Source organism: Sinohyriopsis cumingii, chromosome 1 (assembly GCF_028554795.1).
Source record: "Sinohyriopsis cumingii isolate HCF-2022 chromosome 1, ASM2855479v2, whole genome shotgun sequence".
Classification (NCBI taxonomy): domain Eukaryota; kingdom Metazoa; phylum Mollusca; class Bivalvia; order Unionida; family Unionidae; genus Sinohyriopsis; species Sinohyriopsis cumingii.
The window spans coordinates 103754324-103776545 of NC_142961.1; positions in this window are offsets into that span (position 1 = coordinate 103754324).

A 22222-nucleotide genomic window follows, 5' to 3' on the forward strand; every position below is an offset into this window, starting at 1 on the left:
AAAGATTCTTATACTCAGCATAAAATATTATGAAGGCAAGGCAATTCACTATGACATGTTGAACCTTGTGCCATTGGGGTCAAGGTCATGTTGAACAGACATTCTTTTCTCATAGATGTGACATGTAGACCTACCAGTCCTTCGTATATTTTTAGATAAATTCATAGAAAATCTCAATATTTGTTATCCCTGTAATTTTGCCTTAATCCCTTTTTGATATATTCTTTGAGAGGACCACCTACCAATTTTCTTTTAGTTATAAAATGAAAAGTACACGCAGTAGTTCATCATGAATATGTACGCTGTAGTTGAGAATTATAGAGTAATCCATTGTAATGTGGCCTTTTCGATTGGTAATATTATCACATCAATATCCTTATATATTGTGTGATTCCATGCAAAAATCCCCTAATTTTATTATCATATTTCAGACCAGATAGTCTCTAAAACATCTTAAAATAATTAAATATGTCGGGAGGCCCTAAACTCACCTTTTAGTCGTTATGTATTTTAAACAAATGAGATTCTGGTCCAGAGGCAGATATATCTATAAGTAAATATATTGTAACTTTGAGAACAACGAAGGGAATAATTGAATGCACGTACGTGACAACTCCCCAAAAAATGCTTTATTACTCAGAAAGGAAACTCGGAAGTTGGTTTCTTATGTGTGCAATCGGATTAAAATCAGTTTTCCGCTGTCCTACATAAAGATCTGACGACGACCGCTTGTTGGTCATGTTCTGGTGACCTTTGTATTAGCCAGTGGAAATGCAGCTTTCAAAAAGGTGAAATAAATCGTTCGGTAGACATTAATGCTTGTCATCCACAAAGGTAACTGAAATGACCAAACATTTTGTCCTTCGTGGTCAAGTGTCCGTGATGCTAAATCTTATTCTGATTAAAATCAAAATCTACGACACAATAGTGATCCAACTGACACCAATAAGCCTTCATGAGATCGTTGGAATTCACGTTCTAGTTACTGTTTGAAAGCTATCAGACAAAGCACCGCATTTTGATTGGCAGGGTATGTTATATGTTTTATATGACATTTCTCATTTTCACTGAGATGAAATTTGTAATTTGACTTGTCATTTAACGTAACACCAGAACATAACTTCATACTGGCACTCATTAAATCTTATTAAAAATCGGCCATGTTTTCAAGGGACTGACTGATCGTATGCATTAATGTTGTCCTTTATGAGCAGGTTTCTTTTAGATGGAGCAGGTGTCTTTTATGACCATGCATTCTTTATGTGGGACAGGTGTAATTTATTTGGGGCGGATGTCCTTGATGACAAAGTGTCCATCGTTTGGAACAGGTGTCCATTATATTGTAGTAAGTTCCTTTATACGGAACAGGTGTGTGATACATCACTACGGCTGCTTAAAACGACTAGATGACAGCAATGGATTGTAAGGAGAAATGACAACACAAGGAACACCAGGTCGAGAAATTAAGGATTTTGATCCTAAACGTTATGTGGCGGAAAAAAATTCTACTTTGTTTTAATTAATGCAGTTTGCTGTGTTGCATAAAGATGAAATGAAAAAGTGAATGGAATATGGTCATTTGTTTCTTATTACATTGTCGTGGAAAATTTATTGATTTTAAATGGAATTAAGCTAATTCATTAAATAATATTTTTATAAAATGTAATTACCTCCTTGATTCATTCTAGCTGCACACAAAATTAAAAAATGGAAAAGTAAAGCACAGATATTTATAATAGTAATATCACATAAAATCACAGTTATCATTTATACAATCGCTCCGTTGGCCTAGCGGTTAGAGCGTCCGCCTAGGATGCGGGAGGTCGTAGGTTCGATCACCGGCTGAGTCATACCAAAGACTTTAAAAAATGGTACTAACAGCTGCTTCGCTTGGCGCTCAGCATTAAGAGATTAGTGTTAGGACTGGTTTGCCTGGTGTCAGGATAATGTGACTGGGTGGGACATCATGCTACATGTCTGCAGCATGATGCCCCAGTGCTAGACATCACTATAATTGCCACACTGCAGTAGCGATATGACTGAAAAATTGTTAAAGCTACGTTAAAAATCCAAATCACACACACACACACACATTTGTTTATTGTAATACTAAATATTTCACAATGAATGAGCAATCTGATGGCACACATACATACATACATACATACATACATACATATATACATACATACATACTGATGAAAAACAATACACTCGTAATGGTCTAAATTACTGCAGGGGAAAAATAATATATTTACTGGGTCTGCAAATTTTAGTGCTGTGGTTGCAACTATTTTAAGGAGGTAGACTGCAGCTTAAAAATCCTTTAGAGAACCCTGGTTTATGTTTACTTTAAATAATGATAATAATAATAATAATAATATGTACAATATTAGATAACACATAAACGCCATGAAATTACAAAACAAAACATGCTGGTTGGTAATAATTAATTGCAAGTAAATAATATTAAATCTTTGAGTCTGTTCTTGTAGCCGAAATAGGTGAGTTTTAAGCGCATTCATAAATGAGATCACACTTTCCTTGTATCTAGGATCCAAGGTCGATTCCTTTCTAAGCAAGAGAACGTTGTGCGTATGACTCCGTTTTAACAGTGAAAACTGTATGAATGCGAGTGTCGAAAAAGAGCTTAAGTTTCTAGATGGGGTGTACACATGGATGAGGTCAGATAGGTATATTGGACTGGACCCAGTCAACGAAATAAGTGTAGTGAACATATTTACAGAGAGAGAGAGAGAGAGAGAGAGAGAGAGAGAGAGAGAGAGAGAAAGAGAGAGAGAGAGAGATTGTTTCCAGGAAAACACAAAAAGTAACATATATTACTTCAAGTTTGGAGGATTTTCTAGGGGGTCATAACGGTGAATAATTATTTAAGTTGCAATATAAGGAAATCCTAATCCAAAAGTAATCTTTTTTGAAATCGTGCAGATTTTCAGTCCTATACAACGTATGCCTTAAAACAGTACAATTTATGCCTTAAAACAGCACAATTTATGCCTTAAAACAGTACAATTTATGCCTTTATTTTGTCGAAAAATCCCCTGGTCTCTATTTGATAACTTGGATTGCTCTTAAATGCTAAAATAGTATTCCTCATTGCAGGCATTCACTATGGTTAACTTCTTGTGATAGCAACAAACAACGCTCCGAAACATGATTTTGCACCAGCGTGGCTGAAGATTCCATCACCTGATACCGCCGTTAACTTTTAAGTCGACAGCTCGCTAGCTTTTTAATACTGGAAGTTAAGTGGCATAAACTGCATAAACTGGAGCTTCGGGCTTTGCTAATATATAGACCAGATTGTGAACACTATGAGTCTATATTCATGAAAATTTAAATGAAAATATTTCCTCATTGTTCAAGTAGCACACACACACACACACACACACACACACACACACACAATTACAACATCACTCGCATTCAACCAATCAAACACTGCTATCTGATTCGCTCGTATAGAATGCTTTTCCTTTGATGGTTAGTAAAATTGTTTTTGCCTTCCAATATTGTTTTAAATTTATTCACAACTACTTTGGAAGTTTATGTAATTGTATGATACGGCAAAATAAAAAGAAGTATGTGTGGTTCTGATTACCCGATCGACCCTACTTTTAACTGCCGACCGTACATTTTGTTTTGAAGCCCCCTCCCTCCCAAAAAAAGAAAAGATTGGAGAGAAAAAAAAATCGGGAGAAAAAAATTAACAAAGTGATGTAACTACGATGAAAGTTAAGTTCAGGATGCAAATGGCGCACGTTTTGCTAGTTTGTGTTTGATTTAAATCTGTCTGGATCAAGAAAAAAGGCTTGTACCGACCTGCCTAATCTAATTTTCTTAATGTAGGCGTAACAAGTTGTATTTTTTTGTTTCGTTTAAGTGAATTTGAGAATTTGTGGGAAAGATGAAAGAATGATAAAGTAAATCAAATGTTTTCATCTTCAAGAAACGGGGATCTTGCCATAGTGAAGACAGCGTGCTAGAATTATGTCTAGCATTATCCATGTCCGTCCTTATGTCCGTCTGTCTGATTCAGTGTTATCCTTAGGTCACCACTTGCTGGGCATTCTTGTTTCATGACACACATTTTTAGTTCCTTCATGTAATGTTATGATAATCAGCAAAAACAAATAATGTATGTGAGAAGATGTTGTTGTTGTTGTGGGGTTTAACGCCATTTTTCAGCACACGATAGGCTATACAGGGCGGCCAGTATTAATGGTGGAGGAAGAACCCGGGAAAACCCCGGAAAGAACCACCGACCCACGAGAAGCTACTGGCAAGCTTTCTCACTTACCAACATTGGCCGAATCCAAGACTCGAACCCACGCAGACAGAGGTGAGATGGCAGTGATCCGTAACGGAGAGCGCTTTAGACCACTCGGCCACTCGGGGCCCCGTGAGAAGATGTCATTTTACTATTAGTTAACCTTTACTTTTTTATTTTAAAGTATCAGAATGGGTAACTGAAAATAAATTATTGAAATGAAATTAGTAGAAATACATTTTTAAATGTACTGAGAGCATATCAATGGTAGTTTTATTTGTGTATTTTTCATATCAATTTTGTAATGAAGGTTACAAAAGGTCATGGTGGAGACATAGATATAGATTTCTATGCAAATCCCAAATTCCTCGTTTAGGTCTAATTTTTACAAAAATGTTGCTTAAATTTCCAAATAAATTCACCAAACGCACGCACATCTTTTGCCAAGAAAAAGATACAGTACATCAATTGTGGATTACGGAAAATTAATTTGTGTTCCCGTGGGGGAAATGAATCCGTTCACGCTGTTTCCGTCACAGATAGGATATAGTGGTTACCATGGATGCTCCCGTTATGGCACGTTGTACGCGGATTAAGTTTTAGGACTCACGGTACTAATTCAGTTCCTATAGTAAACCTATGCAAACACTATGATATTAAAAAATTCAATAACTTAAAAGTTTTGAGTGTTCATGATCAAACCTATATTTATCAGTATAGATGAAACCTGGATGTCAGCTTCTGTGTAGAGGAAAGGATATGAACTGCGGCATTTTCTGGACCTGCATGTGTTTGGAACATGTGCTTTCAATTCCGCACCAAAAAGTCAGGTGCTAATTATAGTAATTAGTGTTCCAAACTCAAGACTGATAAAGGATTGAAATTTCATCAATAGAACAATGTCTATTTTTTCACTTACAACTAGGATAAGCTCTCAAGAGATTCTTTTTCCTACACCATAACTTACATTATTAACCAATCCTGGTCAGCCTAACCCATGTATACTCTATTTTAGGTTCACCCATTTCCAGGCTGGTTCCCAGTTTTCTATATCATTTGTACTGTGTGTCCCTTATTACCCCAATTAGAAAGCTACAGCAATAATATTTTGTAATAACGGACGTCCACTACATTGCATGGAACTTAACCTGTCGGCTGGACTGTAGTAGACAGTGCAGAATGGTCATTTTAAGTTAATATTTAATGACTCGCCCACAAAAACAGATTCACATGCGCATATTGAGAGAGATGAAAAATAAATTTCCGAGCCAAGAATTTCGATTGTATTTAAGCGCATTACAAAATCTAAAAGGTTTTATTATAGTAATTTTAATGAGAGAGAGGCTGAGATACCATTAAACGAACAAAGGTTTAAAAAAAAACAACAAAAAAAAAAAAACAACAAAAACAACAGCGACGTTCATGCCCATGAGTATCGGGCTAAATGAAAATCTACCCCCCAAAACAGGTTTATTTGGATGCATTCAGAAGTACCCCCCCCCGCATTTCCTAGCCTCATTTCAGGTGAAAATTAAAATAATCTCCAGGGTTCAATGGGTTTAAAGTGGACTTACAATTACCTCCTCTACTGACGTATTAGACAAATCCAACTGCTAACTGCATAGACCCAGATCTGCCGTCTTATAATGTAATTACCGTTAATACTGACTTATAAAACGAGTTCAGCTGCAAACCACAGATCCAGATCTGTCGCTGCATAATGTGCCGGCAGATCTGGGTCTGCGCAGTTTGTTAGGAGTAAGTAGTAGAACAAACAACATAGACTCTAATCTGCAGGCACGTTATGATACAGCAGACCAGAATCTTTGTTGTTTGCAATTTGACTCTGCAAAAATAAAAAAGGGTGCCATCCCGGCTAGACATCTAGAAGACATTGAAGGGACAGGTGTAGCGACAGCTGTTAGTGGCTGAAAATACTCGTTTTATAATCGCGTTGGGAATAATTGTCAATAAATAACTTTTACCAATGAAAATGTTCGTTTTTTTTAAACAAATTATCTTTATTTTCACGGTAACCAAATCTTTGAAGATCGTGAATAACACAACTGCAATAGTTTCAACACATACCGTACATGCGTGACTCGTTGTGTACCTGCAAAACATTGTGTATTGTGACACTGCTTTTTGCATAGCAAAACGATTCCCTTTGTTTGTTAAACAAGTTCACGTTTGGAACTCGAGTTTTAAAATTGTTTTATCATTGAAATATTTTATACCATAATTTCATTGCAAGTAATAGTGAAACTTCTGCTCATCTTTGAGCAAGTCTGTGAAAGCCAATTCAGAAATTTCAAGCTCACTAAATAATTTGGAAGTAGCGTCTCCATAATGAACCGTATCTATAAAACAAAAATTTGAATTCACCTTTCGTTTTCTTGCCGTGATATCTTTGATCAAATTTGTGAACGACTAGGGTAATTTAACATTGTTCGAGTGATCAGTTGAAAGGAGTCGACCTTGTTCTGACACACGACTGTGACCGCTAGATCTCAAGTCTTACGTATGGAGGAAGATTATAATTTTATGTATGTATTTTATATTATTTATTATATGCTGTATATTCGATCCTGTGATATTCTATTTTGCTGTTAATTCTGTCCGTTATATTCAGATCTGTGTATTCTATTTTGAATTATCTGTGTGTGTGGGATGCACATTCTAGACATCTTTTCATCTGCCAATATGGAAGTAGGTCAAAACGTACCCAAGCTAAAACGTATCCAAGCCGAAACGTATCCAAGTCGAAACGTACCCAAGCTAAAACGTATCCAAGCCGAAACGTATCCAAGCCGAAACGTACCCAAGCTAAAACGTATCCAAGCCGAAACGTACCCAAGCTAAAACGTATCCAAGCCGAAACGTGCCCATGTCAAAACACACTCAAGTAAAAACTTAGATAAGTCAAAACGTATCCAAATTAAAGCAAATCTGCATATCAGTAAATGCAGCTTCTCTGTCAGTTGTTAATAAGCATGGCTGGTTTTAGATTGATTTTGTTTGATCATTATATAAACTATACCTTGAATGATGTAACAACATATTGGCTTTTACATTTCCTTTGATATTAAAACCTCTTTCAATCATTTTATTTGGAATAACTCGAAACGGTACTCTGAGAGGTGTAAATTGCAAATCAGATCCTCTGTAGGGGATGAAAAATAAACAAGCCGAATAGATAGATAGATAGATAGATAGATAGATAGATAGATAAGGTATTAGATGTAGCTTATGAAAAGGCAAATTCAAATCAAAACTGTTATTGCATCAAACACAATAGCTGTTTATACAGCAAAACAAAATATAACACAAACACAGGTTATTCGGAATTGCACGAGAATGGAATCAATCTACTTTATTTGTACGTTTTGACTTGGGTACCTTTTGACTTGAGTACGTTTTGACCTGGATAAGTTTTGGTCAAGGTACTTTTGGCTGTAAAACTGACAATACTGTAATAAATCTGAAATATGCGCATTTGTTTATAGCGCTTCTTTTTAAGGATTTCTTAGATGTTTGTGATTACTTGTTTGATTTTGGGAAGTCAGTCTTGGGGAAATATTCCTCAGACCGAAATAATTAGCCAGTTACTAAGAACAAACGTCACGGAGTAAAGTGTTAGTGAGTTTCCATGATGTCATGGTTTACTTGTGGCGAATTCAGGTCAGAGCCGCATGAGTGTCCCTGTCGTTCAACAGTCTCTATTAAAATCAAGTTGTGTACATTGTGTGACTCTAGGTGCAGACTGGTAAATTAGACAATGGGATACACGAATAGGGACCGTTCCATCGTCGGCAGGCGCCGTTTATCGTTGCCATGGTGGTAAATGTGATGCAAAGTTACAGAAGAATTGTGTCTTGAAACCATGATTTCACTGGCCTAAGTTGGCATAGTAAAAATAGTTCTCTGTATTATGGGGAGTTATATAGTTTTACGGCGTGAAATGCTGATGGTACGTTACGAAAAGTTAATGAAGAGAAACCATGCAGTTGTACAATTGATAGAGAATTGGGAAGTTGTAAGATCTGTGGTATTGTATTAAGTAGAGTTATTTATAGAATAGACATGTTGGACCTTCCAGTTTACAACAGGAGTAGTAATGTAGAGGTCTTTGGAATTAGTGGAAACTTATGACATCTAGCGGAATCGTGCCAAGGTTTGACATCGCTTGGTCAGTAAAACCCCTTGGATTGTTACAGTATTATTACTGAGTGTGTTAGGTATGATATTACAATATTGCAAGTTCGTGTATTCAGAATCCAAACCAGTGATTCTATGTGCACTTTTAATATTACACACGTTGACATTTTTAACTCTGTCTTTTCAACCCTACATTTTCCCTTAGTAATTGACATATGTCATTTTATTTCACAAAGTTAAGTATTACACAGGTAAGACGTTCACACACTGAAAGCTGCAACGAAGTACATTGAAAGCTGGAAGTTGGCTGTTACCAAGACAAGACTTTAATACATTCAGGCTGTAAAATTTCCAACATATGAGGTACAAGTCATACGTTATCTGTATTCATTCAAGGATTATATTTATAAACTTTAGTCCTTGAAGTGTAAAAATGAGGTATTAATTTTTGCTTTTCATCGTGAAAATAAGAGCATAACAGAAGATAATGATATTCATTCTCAATTTCTTGAGACTGATACAGCGTGCAATTTGTTCCTTTATAGGGAACATTAGCCCACCTACCAATTTTGACGGTAAACGATATGATCTACAGTTCTAAACTTAATTAAATTTTTAGATATATTTGGGGAAAATGAGAAATGTATATTTTCTAAATCCAAACTAGTTTTAAACAACCTGTAGTTTAGACCTTTAGATGACGTTTTGGCGTTAGCACTTTAGATGACGTAATGACGTTAGTTCTTTAGATGACGTAATGACGTTAGTTTTTTTAGATGACGTATTGATGTTAGCTGGCAAGCTTGTATGTATTGCTCTTTAAGTCGTTGTTCTACCAAATTTGTTAACCATTTAATAGGATTTGTATAAGAGAGAATACATACGATAATTTTTCTTCATAATCACTGAACAATTTAACCCAGCAGTTATCCTGAGACTTAATGTTGATGATAACTCTCTCTCTCTCTCATGTTTACATATTGTGGCGAGGCACAGTATTGCCGAATGGCCTTAGTTGCTCGCCTTCTACCGACCATTTACATCTCACCTTTATCTGCCTGGGTTCGAGTTTCCGTTTTGGCCAACGTGTGTATGTGCCAGTAGCTTCTTGTGGGTCATTGGTTCTTCCTCTGTTCTTTCTAACCCATAAACATTGACAGCCATGTATAGCCTATCCTTTGCTGAAAAATGGCGTTAAGCCAACAAGAAGGTGATATTGTGACCTTTCGATATGCATGTGTATGAAATGTGTGTGTGTGTGTGTGTGTGTGTGTGTGTGTGTGTGATTTGGATTTTTAACATAGCATTAAAAAATTTCAGTCATATCAAGTGCTTAATTTCCCCACGTAAATGTCTATGTGATATAGCGTACGATCATGCTTTTGTACAGCAAATATGGTGCACTGTGTTGCATACAGATGTAACCAAAAGGGTGATGATGGGGAAAAGCGTCCTTTCTTATTCCGAAAAACCATGTTTACCAGAAAAAAAATGTATTTAATCTGTGGGATCGAATAGGGGAGGGATGGGAAAGTTGTATAATTTATTCCGGATTATAGTGAATTTGGCCCAAAGACAATTCGGCCCAGCCCGAAATACAATTCGGCCAAACTTAATAATAGTTTGTACGTTCTTTTTCTTCAACAAAAAAGTAGATGCTACGTAAGATAGGTTTTAGGAAAATAAAACACTAAATTTAAACAAACTATTTTGATAATTTTTTCAAAGAAAATAATCATACTTCGTAACGTACATATTCATGAGAGAAAACACAAACTGACATATCTTGCTTGTTCTAATTAAAATATTTATATACAGTTTATTATGCTAACAAATATATGCATCTGCACAACGACCTTCTCAATTTAAGTCTTCCGGTCAAATTATCAATAATCATTTATTAAAGAAAAATACGTAACAGATAATATTCTACATAATACGTATACATTTTGCTATGGGTAGTGTACATGAGATATTATAACAAATATACTTAATTTTAGGCTTCACGTTGTAACACAGCTGCATGCAATACATATGATTACATATGAGAGAGAGAGAGAGAGAGAGAGAGAGAGAGAGAGAGAGAGAGAATAATGTTGACCATTTTGTCAGTATTTAGTTGCTGCAATATGAAGCTCTTACCAGTTAATTTTATTGTTTGTTTTTATTTTTCAAGTTGTAGTAGAGTTTCTTCGCGTAAATTGAAAGCTTGTCATTACTGGTCAATATCGTCAATCATATTTGCTCCATTATTCCGTACAAATTAGAAAGGAAATAATTTTGTGTTTAATTTGTCCCCCCCCCCACTTACGGTGCAAAAGAAATTGATAAACATACACTTGTTTGAAAATAAAATGAAAGAAATTAACCTTGCATTGTTATCATATATTCCTTCTTTCATCATGCGAAAATTATTTTTAAAATATATATATCCACGAACTCCGTATATGTAGTGGATGCCGGCTTGCGTATGCATTCTTAGTGTAGTGTGTATCGCTTATGTCAAAAAACAAAATCGCAAATGAGACGAAAGTATCGCCCGATTGCTTGAAGGCACCTGTCATTTACGCATGATAAGTTACTTATTGCAAATTGACCCAGATTGTATTGTATCCAGGTTAACTATAAGTCGGTATCTCGCAAATAAAAAAAGAAAAAGATCATTATTTTAAAATACATTCAATGTGAGTGCAAATGATACTCTTTTTGCTAGCATGGGTTACAAAAGTATTATTAAAGCAAGTTATTATTGTGTAGAATATTAACCCTGCAAACATCAGTTATGATTACATATGGCAAACAAAAGAAGCCCGGCTGATAAACACAACTGTCATAGAGCAATAAACTTATTGTTTAAACTTACCGACAGGATATCAAATCATAGGTTATTTTATTACAATGCAAACCAACCCCATAAACTTGACTTTGGTATCTTTTTAGTGTGCCGATTTTTTCTTCTGAAGTCGGCCGACAAAAGGAAGTCTAGTTTGGTTCCTTTGGATTCTTTAAGTGTGCCGATTCTTTTATCTTTTTATATATATATATAAAATCTGCCGACACAGGGAAGCCAGCTTTGATTCTTTTTACCTGTATTAACGGGAATTTTCAAAATAAATTGAAACAATGGAACAGTTTTGAAAGCGACACAATCTAGTGCGTCGTGCACGCATACCGATATAAGGCTGAACAGTAAATTAGTCTTCATTAGTTTCATCTAAATATTCCCTATCCATAGTTTATAGTGTTTTATTTTTCGACAACAGGAAGCACGTACTTCGTCTTGTAGGGATAAATGTACGTCATTTCCGGTTGCGTCCTCTATAGGTGGGAAATCGCAACTAAGGGGAAGTAACAGCGTTGTATACTTCTATTTCGAGTAATTAAATTATTATTTCTTCTTTACACTTGATAAAAAAAAAATGTTTTTTTTTTGTTGTGCGAGTATAACTATTTTTAATCATGTAATGCAAATCTGATATAAATAGGAAAATGTTCGAGTATGGCCGGTGACCTTTAAAAAGGTTTCACCACGATCGCAGCGAATCAGTAAAGAGAATACTGCACAATAGTTTCATGGGCTTATTTGGACCAATCAGAAGTCATAAACAGTGATAATTTAACTTGTGGTAATGTAAAAAATATGAAACTGCACATACTATAGGAAAACTATACCTACTGTGTGATAAATACATATCATCGCATACCTACCTCATACACATGTGAGAAAGAGAGTGAGAGAGAAGTTATTCTCTCAAAGCCAATAATCCATCCAGCGATCAAAAAGATAAAAAGCACGACTTTATTCACGGTTATCAACTACTAAACTTTCATAGTCACTACCCTGTTTCCCTATACAATATGTTTTCACACGATTCCATTTGGTAAATAACTTTCGTGCTTTTGGATTCCCTCGTTCAGTCTCATTTGCTTCAAATTTAAAATGAAATGTCAAATCAAAGTAAAGATCTTGCAGATTTTTTTCCTCGAAATTTTGACCTAAATATTAAAGATTTTGTTCGTAATAATACTAGATTTACAAAACATGATTGTCAATATTCTTTTAAAGTTCCAAATAAAATGAGAAGCAGAGAAATCTCGAAATCCACTCCTATTTCACGCAGTTCTACAATGTAAAATCCGACTCCATGAACTTTTTTGTCGTACAACCATCACTTTAACTTTTTCGTGTCTTATTTCTGGGATGTTTTCATATTTTCAATTACATCCGAACCCAATATATTTAAATTTGTCTTTTTTTTTTTTTTTAAATTTTTTTTTTTCTAAATTATCAGTTTCATTCAAACTTCTTTTCTTTTTATTTCTTTTCTGTGAGAAGAATGTTTTGAAATGCGTCTGCACGGATTTCTAGTAAATTGATTCCAAGAATAATTGATCATGGATTATTATCATTATTATTATTATTATTATCGTTATAATTATTATTATTATTATTATTATTAGTAGTAGTAGTAGTAGTAGTAGTAGTGACTTTATTTTTCCATTTTTTTTCCTTTCCTTTTCTACATATTATTCGTCATTTTAGCAATTTAATTTTTTCATTTTAAATTGTGTAAATTGAAAGGTATCATCGGGGAATGGTCAGACCTATAGCTGGGACACGAGTGTATTCTAAGTACCAATAAACCTGAAACTCTCTTCGCTTTTTTTCCAAGTATATTGTGGTGTTAGGCAAGGTCAAAATTTCTCGCCAATATTATTGTCACTGTTTGCGAACGACCTGGATTATTTTCTACACGGAAATAATTGTATGGGAATTGTATTAGGAATAGAAGGTTATGAGACCGAAATGTACTTGAAACTGTTGCTTTTACTATATGCAGACGACAATGTAACATTTGGAACTGATGTTGACTTTTTCCAAGAAAAGCTAAATGTTTTCTTTGAGTACACTAATAGTTGCAAACTAAATATAATTTAACATCAACAACAAAAATTTAGGATCACATAATTGCAGTCATTTCAAATTTATATTGGGCGTAAATACTATTTCTATTTTGGAGTAATTTTAATTTTAATACCATGGTATGAAACTAACAAAAGTCGGAGATTATTAAAAGTATAAAACACAACGTTCAGCTAGCCAAAAGAGCCCTGCATCTTCTATACAAAAGAATAACAACCCGCACAGATGTGCAGTTACAACTGTTCGATCACACAATTCTACCTAATTTGCAGTATGGATGTAAAGTTTGGGGGAGGGGAGGGTCGAACATTCACAGCTTATTGAAAATGTTCACACCGGATTCCTAAGTTATAAAGAAAGAGTACACCGGTCACGTTCCTGTATTCGGAACTTAACGTTAAATGTCGCATGATTGGATAAAAGCAAAATATTTTTTTATTTTTTAAATTCCCAAAAGTTATACAAAAGCATGTTAAGTGATATTCATTTCCCTTTATTTATATGTGGGTTGCGCATATCAGAAACATATTGAGTTCGATTTGAAGAATTGATTTTCTCTACCAAGCATCAGTACGTAACTCTCAAGGTCAGAAAGCAGCGTTACACAATAGATAAATGATGATTTATACAGGAATGGAGTGCAAGATTTGAAGCTTCGTCGAAAAGTGCGACTTACAAAATATTCAAATAAGATTTAACCTTTGAGTGTTTGTGTGTGTATGTGTTTGTGTGTGCGTGTGTCTCTGTGTACGTGTGAGTGATTTGGATTTTTAACGTAGCTTTTAAAAAAAAATTCAGTCAGAACGCTACGATGTCTGCATTGTGGCAGTTTATAGTGATGTCTAGCACTGGAGCATCATGCCGCAGACATGTAGCATGATGTCCCACCCAGTCACATTATCCTGACACCCGGCCGACCAGTCCTAACACTAACCTCTTCATGCTGAGCGCCCAGCGAGGCAGCCTTTAGTATAATTTTTTAGTCTTTGGTATGACTCGGTAGTAGGTACATCGACTACAGGGGAAAAAAGAAACAAATACAAAAATCATTGTTAAAGTCAAAGAACACTTCATTTTTGAAAGGGAGACATTGTGAATTTGTATATATACATATATAAATATGTGCACACACACATATATACACATATATATACATATATATACATATTGACTTGTGTTTACCCATCTAAGCCATGAATACTTTTATAACATATCTTTCTTCTCTACAGAGAAGCATGCTGAATCATCGACATGTTTCTTCTGTGAGTGTACCTTGTTTAGTATTCTAATATAATGTATGCCTTATTAACCTCATAATTAACAACTAAATTAAAAATGTTGAAGTTCAATTTGCACTCCGCTGACAGCACATGAAGCACCAGCAAAGATTATTATAGGAGATGTTCATATTTGCATATACTCTATCCAAATACACTTTCCCCCACTGTATATTCCTCACAATCCCACTGTATATTCCTCATATTCCCATTGTATATTCCTCATAGTCACATTGTATATTCCTCATATTCACATTGTAGCTTCATCATATTCCCATTGTATATTCCTATATTCCCATTGTATATTCCTCATATTCCCATTGTATATTCTTCATATTCACATTGTATATTCCTCATATTCCCATTGTAGATTCCTCATATTCCCATTGTATATTCCTCATATTTATATTGTATATTCCTCATATTCCCATTGTATATTCCTTATATTCCTATTGTAGATTCTTCATATTCACATTGTATATTCCCCATATTCCCATTGTATATTCCTCATATTCCCATTGTAGATTTCTCATATTCCCATTGTATATTCCTCATATTCACATTGTATATTTCTCATATTCACATTGTATATTCCTCATATTCCCATTGTATATTCCTCATATTCCCATTGTATATTCCCCATATTCACATCGTATATTTCTCATATTCCCATTGTAGATTCCTCATATTACCACTTATTTGATACTATCTGTAGAAATCTATCATTAAAGCATATAATTCAACAGGCTTCTTAAAATACCCAACATGCATCTCAAAATAAGTATTTCAATAGAATTGAAATACATTTGTATAAGTATCCTTTACAGAAGCGGTATGTGTACCCTTTACAAATAAGTAAAGAAGTACATGAAGAGACCTTATGCTGTAAATTTAACTCCTTTACACAATTTATTTGCTAACGATACATTTCCTGATTACGATGATCGGAGGTAAGTAATCGTTCCATTGATAAGCACATTCGTAGAGGTGTGTATCAATGAAGTGTTGATAATACCGGTGACCTGGGTCGAACCTAACACGGTTTAACTTGGAAAAACCTTACAAAATGTTGACATGTTCTGGCTCTGAACTTAGGATGATATTGGGAAAGATTTTCTTCCGCGTGTTAACCTACTACATAATGTTAATTCCCCTTGTGCCCATCGTACTTCCCGCTTGTTAACCGACGGACAATTTTAACATAGGATTTCCTATACATACCCAGAGTGACTCATATTGAGGTCAACTATAACAATGTTATCATGTGACTCATTTCAGACCAATCACTTCTAACAATGTTACTTTATTGTTAATCCTACGGACCACTTAACATATAATTTCCAATTGTACCCTATACGATCACTTCATGTTAACATGTGGGCTACTATTGTTGCCCATTGTGCCCCCAAACGTGATACACAAGTGATTATATATTGGTTTCACATTTACAATGAGGGACACTCTTCAGCACTCCAGGTGTCATTTTAATGTGAATATGTTCCACAAACTATTACACACCTTTAAAAGTAAGACATGCCGGAAATTAAGAGCCAGAAAATGTACATTTTGTGAGCTTTGCCAAGTTAAAACGTATTACGTTCGCCCCAGGTCACTTGTGTTATCAAGACTGTATCGCTACATTGTAACACCACTGATCAAGGGCGCATATCAAAGGGAGGATTACTGACTGGCACAAAGAACTGGAAGACTATTCCGTTACGGCCGAAGACAGGCCAGCTCACACATAAAAGCAAAACTAACTCTTCAAGAAAAAGAGTGACTGCATATAGAACGTGCACACGCTCACGAAAAGCTCGACAAAAGGCCATTTCTCAATCTCCTCTTCGGTATTGATAATGCTAGCGAAACTTGATTTTAGAGAAGTGTTTTTAGGCCTAACCATCTACTTTTTCTCCGTCGTCTTCATCTACATAACATGCATGCTACAAAGGTAACTGGATTTGTCCAAATAATAACTGGCAAGATTTAGTCTGTTGACAACACTTTAGTGGTACTCAAAATCAAGTTGGTACTACGTCCCGACTGTCAGCGAAGACGAATCCCAGTCTAAAAGAAGTATCAGTTTCTCTAGAAAGGCGTGTTTGCCTCAGACATCACACCATCGTCGGCGTAAAAAGAGACCTTCCAAAAAAGGAAACTAGGATATTACTTCTCATTTAGGCAAACATTGGGATGCCTTGATAGTAATTACCAAGGGCAATACACCGATGCAAAAACAGACCATCCACGCAGCACCTAAAGAAAGCATCGATACGGTGTGTGAATGTTGGATGAACATACACAAAACACTGTTCCCTTGGCCAAGAAGCAGACACAGCGATTACGACATTTTTCGTTCTTCACCAAATGGTGAGAAGGCAAATTCTAGTCTATCAATAGAAAAGAGTGCTTGTTCAATAAGTAGGAATCTTCCCATGTTGACATGTTTTGTTGTTAGAAGTTGCTGTTCGTATGTTACAATAGTTTGCATGACCTTTTATTAGGGGAGGTATTGATCTGATCACATGGCATGGGTCTTATGGAAGGACGAAAATTTACCTTTTTCTCCTTACAAACGGTGGATGGAACTCAACTATTATTACGAACAAATTAATATATCACTTACTAATTAATTCTAATACCCAACTCACTGAGAAATCGCACTTGAAACAAGATTTAGGACCATTGGTGGCTCGACCAGATTTGTCATGTTATGGACAATTATTGCAATATCTTCAAAGCCTTTCTTAAGAAAGCTTCAGGCGAGACCGCTAAGCCTATTTTGAGAGATGTTAAGAATGGAATGCGAACCTAAGAAAAACAATATGCGGCCTTTCAATGGACAATGAAGACGAGTACGAAAATGGAAGAGAAAATGTTTTATTAAAATAAAAACAGAATAGAGCGAAAGTAATCTTTTGGTGAGAAACAATTCATGTAACCTTCGTAAAGTATGGAGAAATACCTATTGTGTTTGTGACATTAGTTATATTAGAATATACACTGACTGGTTTTTGATGTTATTTCTCCAGAAACGATGAAACAAATGGTGTTTTGTGATATGTTTTGGAAATTTTATTGTCATTATTATTCACGGGAATATACCCCAAAAGAGTCTCCATGTCATTATTTTTTAAAAATTTGAATAAGATATTCTCTCTCTCTCTCTCTCTCTGACACACACGTGTCAGAAGCCGAAATGCTACTATTGACGGGTAAAATATATACTATTTTATCAATCCTATATATTGGCCGCATGCCTATCTATTGACTTCATGTCTGTAAATCGATGTCAAGCTTTTATGGAATCAGGTCACACTTATTATTACGAATGTAGCCCCAGTCTATTTTAGAGATTCCTTTTCCTGTCTCATTTTGGTAGTGATACAAGATTTAGATTTTGAATTCTTCGTTTTGATGCAAAGGCAATTGTTTATTCTTTAGAATAGGAGCATTATGATGTGGTTCTCTATATGTATTTAGCGACAGTAAATATGGTGTTGTTATTTATATTTAAATTGTGTGCTTGACCTTTGTCCGTGATTGAGGGTTGTGCCTTGTTGATTTTTGTCACAATTATAAGTGGCAAATAAGAGATTTACTGAAGATTGAGTTCAAGGCATATCCTTGTTTACGTGCTTAAAATGTTATAGAAAAGAACTTGTTGACATTTTGTTGGTCATTTCCATCGGAAATTTGGGAATTTCATAACGATTTATTGTGTGGCGGTCAGGTGAAAGTTCTTAAAAAAATATTCATTCCTGTTTCGTATCAGTCGTTAGGACTGTTTGGTCAGAGTTTCTAGTTGTGTTCAGATATAATCATATTGGTACACCAGCATATTCAAGACTATTGGAGTATGAAGACATACAAGACTGTTAGAATTTATTTGAAACATTATATACGTTTGTACTTGTGACTGAACACTTAGGATTTAGGACCAAATTAACAATTCTGTTATGCGTCTTTTGTATTTTCACATTGATTTTCTAGGCAAATAAGGCATTTATTGAATTTTACTTAAATTGTTGAGTTATAAAAAGTTTATTAGCCGCCTCAGCACTTATCTCTCAGCATTTAGAGGCTGTTGTTAGGACACGTCGGCCTGGTATCAGGATAATGTGATTGGTTGGGACATCATGCTACATGTCTGTGGCATGATGCCTCATTGCTAAACATCACTATAAACTGCCGCTCTGCAGACATCGTAGCAATATGACTATATTGTTAAAGCTGCCTTAAATCTAAATCATACCTTAAACACACAGAGACACAGACATTTAAATTGTTAGTTTCACTTCTTTTCTGTAACATAATTTAATTCTATCGAGTCGTAACCGGATGATGAGGCATTGATGCTGATCCGGAAGTGAACTCTTGGACAAAACTTCACCGTGAGTTAAAATGTTTGCATGTACGTTATATTACCATATGATTTATTAGGATTTCGACACAGTAAAATTTTCAGTACTGAGTAGCAAATGCAGAGACTGCACAAGAAAGTAGCATAGCCATTAAAGTCTAAATGGTATCCAAAGCTTGCTATTAACGATAGTCACATGAAATTTTGATTAGTTTGATTTTTTTTGTTTAATTAAGTAAATTGAAACAAATTAAAGTTTTAAAAATTATGTAAAAAAAAGTCTCACAAATTGATAATCAATATTATCCGCATGTATGCCTTCCTACTCTTTATACAAATTGAAATGGTGGATAGTTTTGAAAAACTGTCAGAGAATATATTCTTCAAAGTCAGAATCAAGCCTTTTATCAAAATACTTGAATGCATCTTTAAGTTGTGCCTTTAGGTCATTTATTATGGGTCTAAGCCATTAATTTATGTGTTTATGATGGATGATTATATGATCTAATTGAATGACTTTCAGTAATTGTTTATAAACATAGTTACATGGTACTTAAAGAGAGAATGCAGATGAAAACTGTGCAATAATCAAAGCCTAATCAGGCTGTATACCAAGCCTTTTCAATTGGTCAGAGAATGCAACATATCAAAATAAATATAGGTCAAAGTGATAAAATGTACTTTCCCCAAGACTATTTAGGACACAAGCCTGCTAATATCAATTGCTATCACTGCAAAACCATTGCAGATCTTTGCATATATTCAGTAACTGCTCAAAATGTCAGGTAGCTAGAATGGAATTTCAAAAAGCCGTTCTCCCCCAAGAATTGGATCCCCTGCCACTTACTCAGCTTTCCTTAAAAATAACAACCCCAACATAAATCTGACCTACCAAAACATATTTAAATTCCTAGACACATCCAAGCTAAAAGAAAAAATACAAAACACCCAAAAAACATGAAATAAACAACCCGACCTCATTTAAAAATAAATTTCGACTAGCAGATGGGCACCCTTGACATGTCCTGGGGAACCTGAGTACTCAGCAAGGGTGTCCCTCTAGCTCAAAAATAACAACCTGTAAAACATACATAACCCACCCAAATACTCTCTATAACCGGAGTAATATACATAGACAGACGGGCGCTTTTGGTACGTCCCTAGGGACCTGAATACTTAGCAATTATTCCCGTCTTCTTAAATCCCAAATATATCCTTAAAAATCAACAAAAATAATATTTAAAAAAAATAATAAAAAAACAACAAAAAAACAACAAACAACAACAATCAAACCTCTTCTTCTCTGCTCTCTACCTAGTTCTAACATGAAAGACAGCTAAGGTAATACTGCGGCCTACTTCTGTAATACAGACCATACTAACACTAAAGCAGCAGAGAGTTTTCCATCCAGTCCAACCTAGCTCATCTTTAGAATAATTTCGGACACAAGAACCAAAACTCAAATTCGTGCAAGTACATCCATTTAGACCAGTACCCCGGAATGAGCGGACTCCTGTCTGCAGATGGTCGCCTGCCTTCCTGGTCACTTCCTCTCTTGCCTTGGTCGGACACAAATAAGCGTGCAACGCGCGTGCAACACCTAACATAAATAAAAGCAAAAATAAATGAGTAGCGAGTGGCACTATGGCGTCAGAATCCTCACACAATTCTCTCAAGAAGCCTACAAGAACTACCCAGTCCAGCAGCTAGTAGAAGCAGCTAACTACATTTCTACGCTACACAGCTACCATTTCCCCGAAATTACCTGAGAGGAAAAAAGACTGCGGAGAAATGTAAAGAAGCAGAAGAAAAACGGGGAACTTTTGCTTAAAAAGCCCTTCTAAGGGCTACCAATATTGCCTCTTATCCATTTTGGTTTGGTATCCCGTTTCGATAAAACTATTACGTACACTAACTTGATCCTTCAATCCACCGTTTCCAAATTCAAAACTTTTATGACCTAACAGTGACCAAACTTTTTATATGTCGCTCAGACATATTAGTTATTAAAAATGTGTAGGGCATCTACAATGTACACTATGTACTAGAATTTTTTCCGATTGTTTGGACGTAGGAAAATTTTACAACTTATTTTGATTTGACCCAATTGCACTGGTGGCTAACACATTATTGGCATTTTTATTGTCCATTAGAACAACTAAACTAAGTTTGACTAAGTACGAGCTGGCGTTCTTGGGAGTGCACGACATCCATGGCTGGCTTGCCGAGTTCCTTGCCCTCTTGCCTCTCTCGGACATCGTATAACGGCGGAGATGTGGAACAATTTCTACCCGCCTAAAGTTATGTGTCCCGATGTGACCTCATCGTTAAGACCAATCGCAACGGGCATTACATACTGCTTGGGTCGACACCTAGTACAGTCAATAACGGACTGAAATCAACTCTTTGTTAACATGAGTGTGTGTTGGGTCCATTCCCACTCACGAAAGCCCTTCATTCAGGTCGTTAGAGACATGTAGTCCTACGACCTGACGGTTACATAGCAGTGCTCCTCGAGCACATAAACGGCTGGGGGAAGTGGCACTAATTCCTTCTCCCAGGAAAATTAGCATCCCGCTGCGCGGAAATAAACCCGTCGCACATACCCTTTTGGGCGCACGCGACGTAAATCCAAGTAATCAATCAATCATGAGTCCATCTATTGACCCCAGGTCTATCTATTGACGTCATGCCTATCTATTGACATCATGCCTATCTGTTTACGTCAGGCCTATCTATTGAAGTCAGGCCTATCTATTGATGCCATTGGTATAAGGGGTGCTCATGGAGGGGTAGTACCTCTGGTGGGGGTAGCAGTCCTACTCCCTTTGGGGTAGCTAGTCCACCTTTGGTCTCCACTTGGCGCTCAGCTCTCATCTGTGGCTCCAAGAAGCTGTAGCATGCGCAGCAGCCACACCACGGGCAACGGCTTCGACTGGCCGGCCAAACCTGGTTGAGGGTATCCGACGGGTCTCAAAGCCCTGGTGAGTCAGGGATTGTCACCCATTGCATGTTAAGACTGGAACTGGCGGACTGCGCGGAGGAACCACCAGCTGGTCAATGGACAGGACGGCGGACCCAGCAAAGCGATGTGGAGCGTTAAGAGCACGGCAAGACACGTAGGACACCTTGGTCATCCAATGAATCCAGTCTCGATTCCAGCCGTCTTGACTACGTCTTGCAACTGGATAAAGTGGAGCCTGGACGAG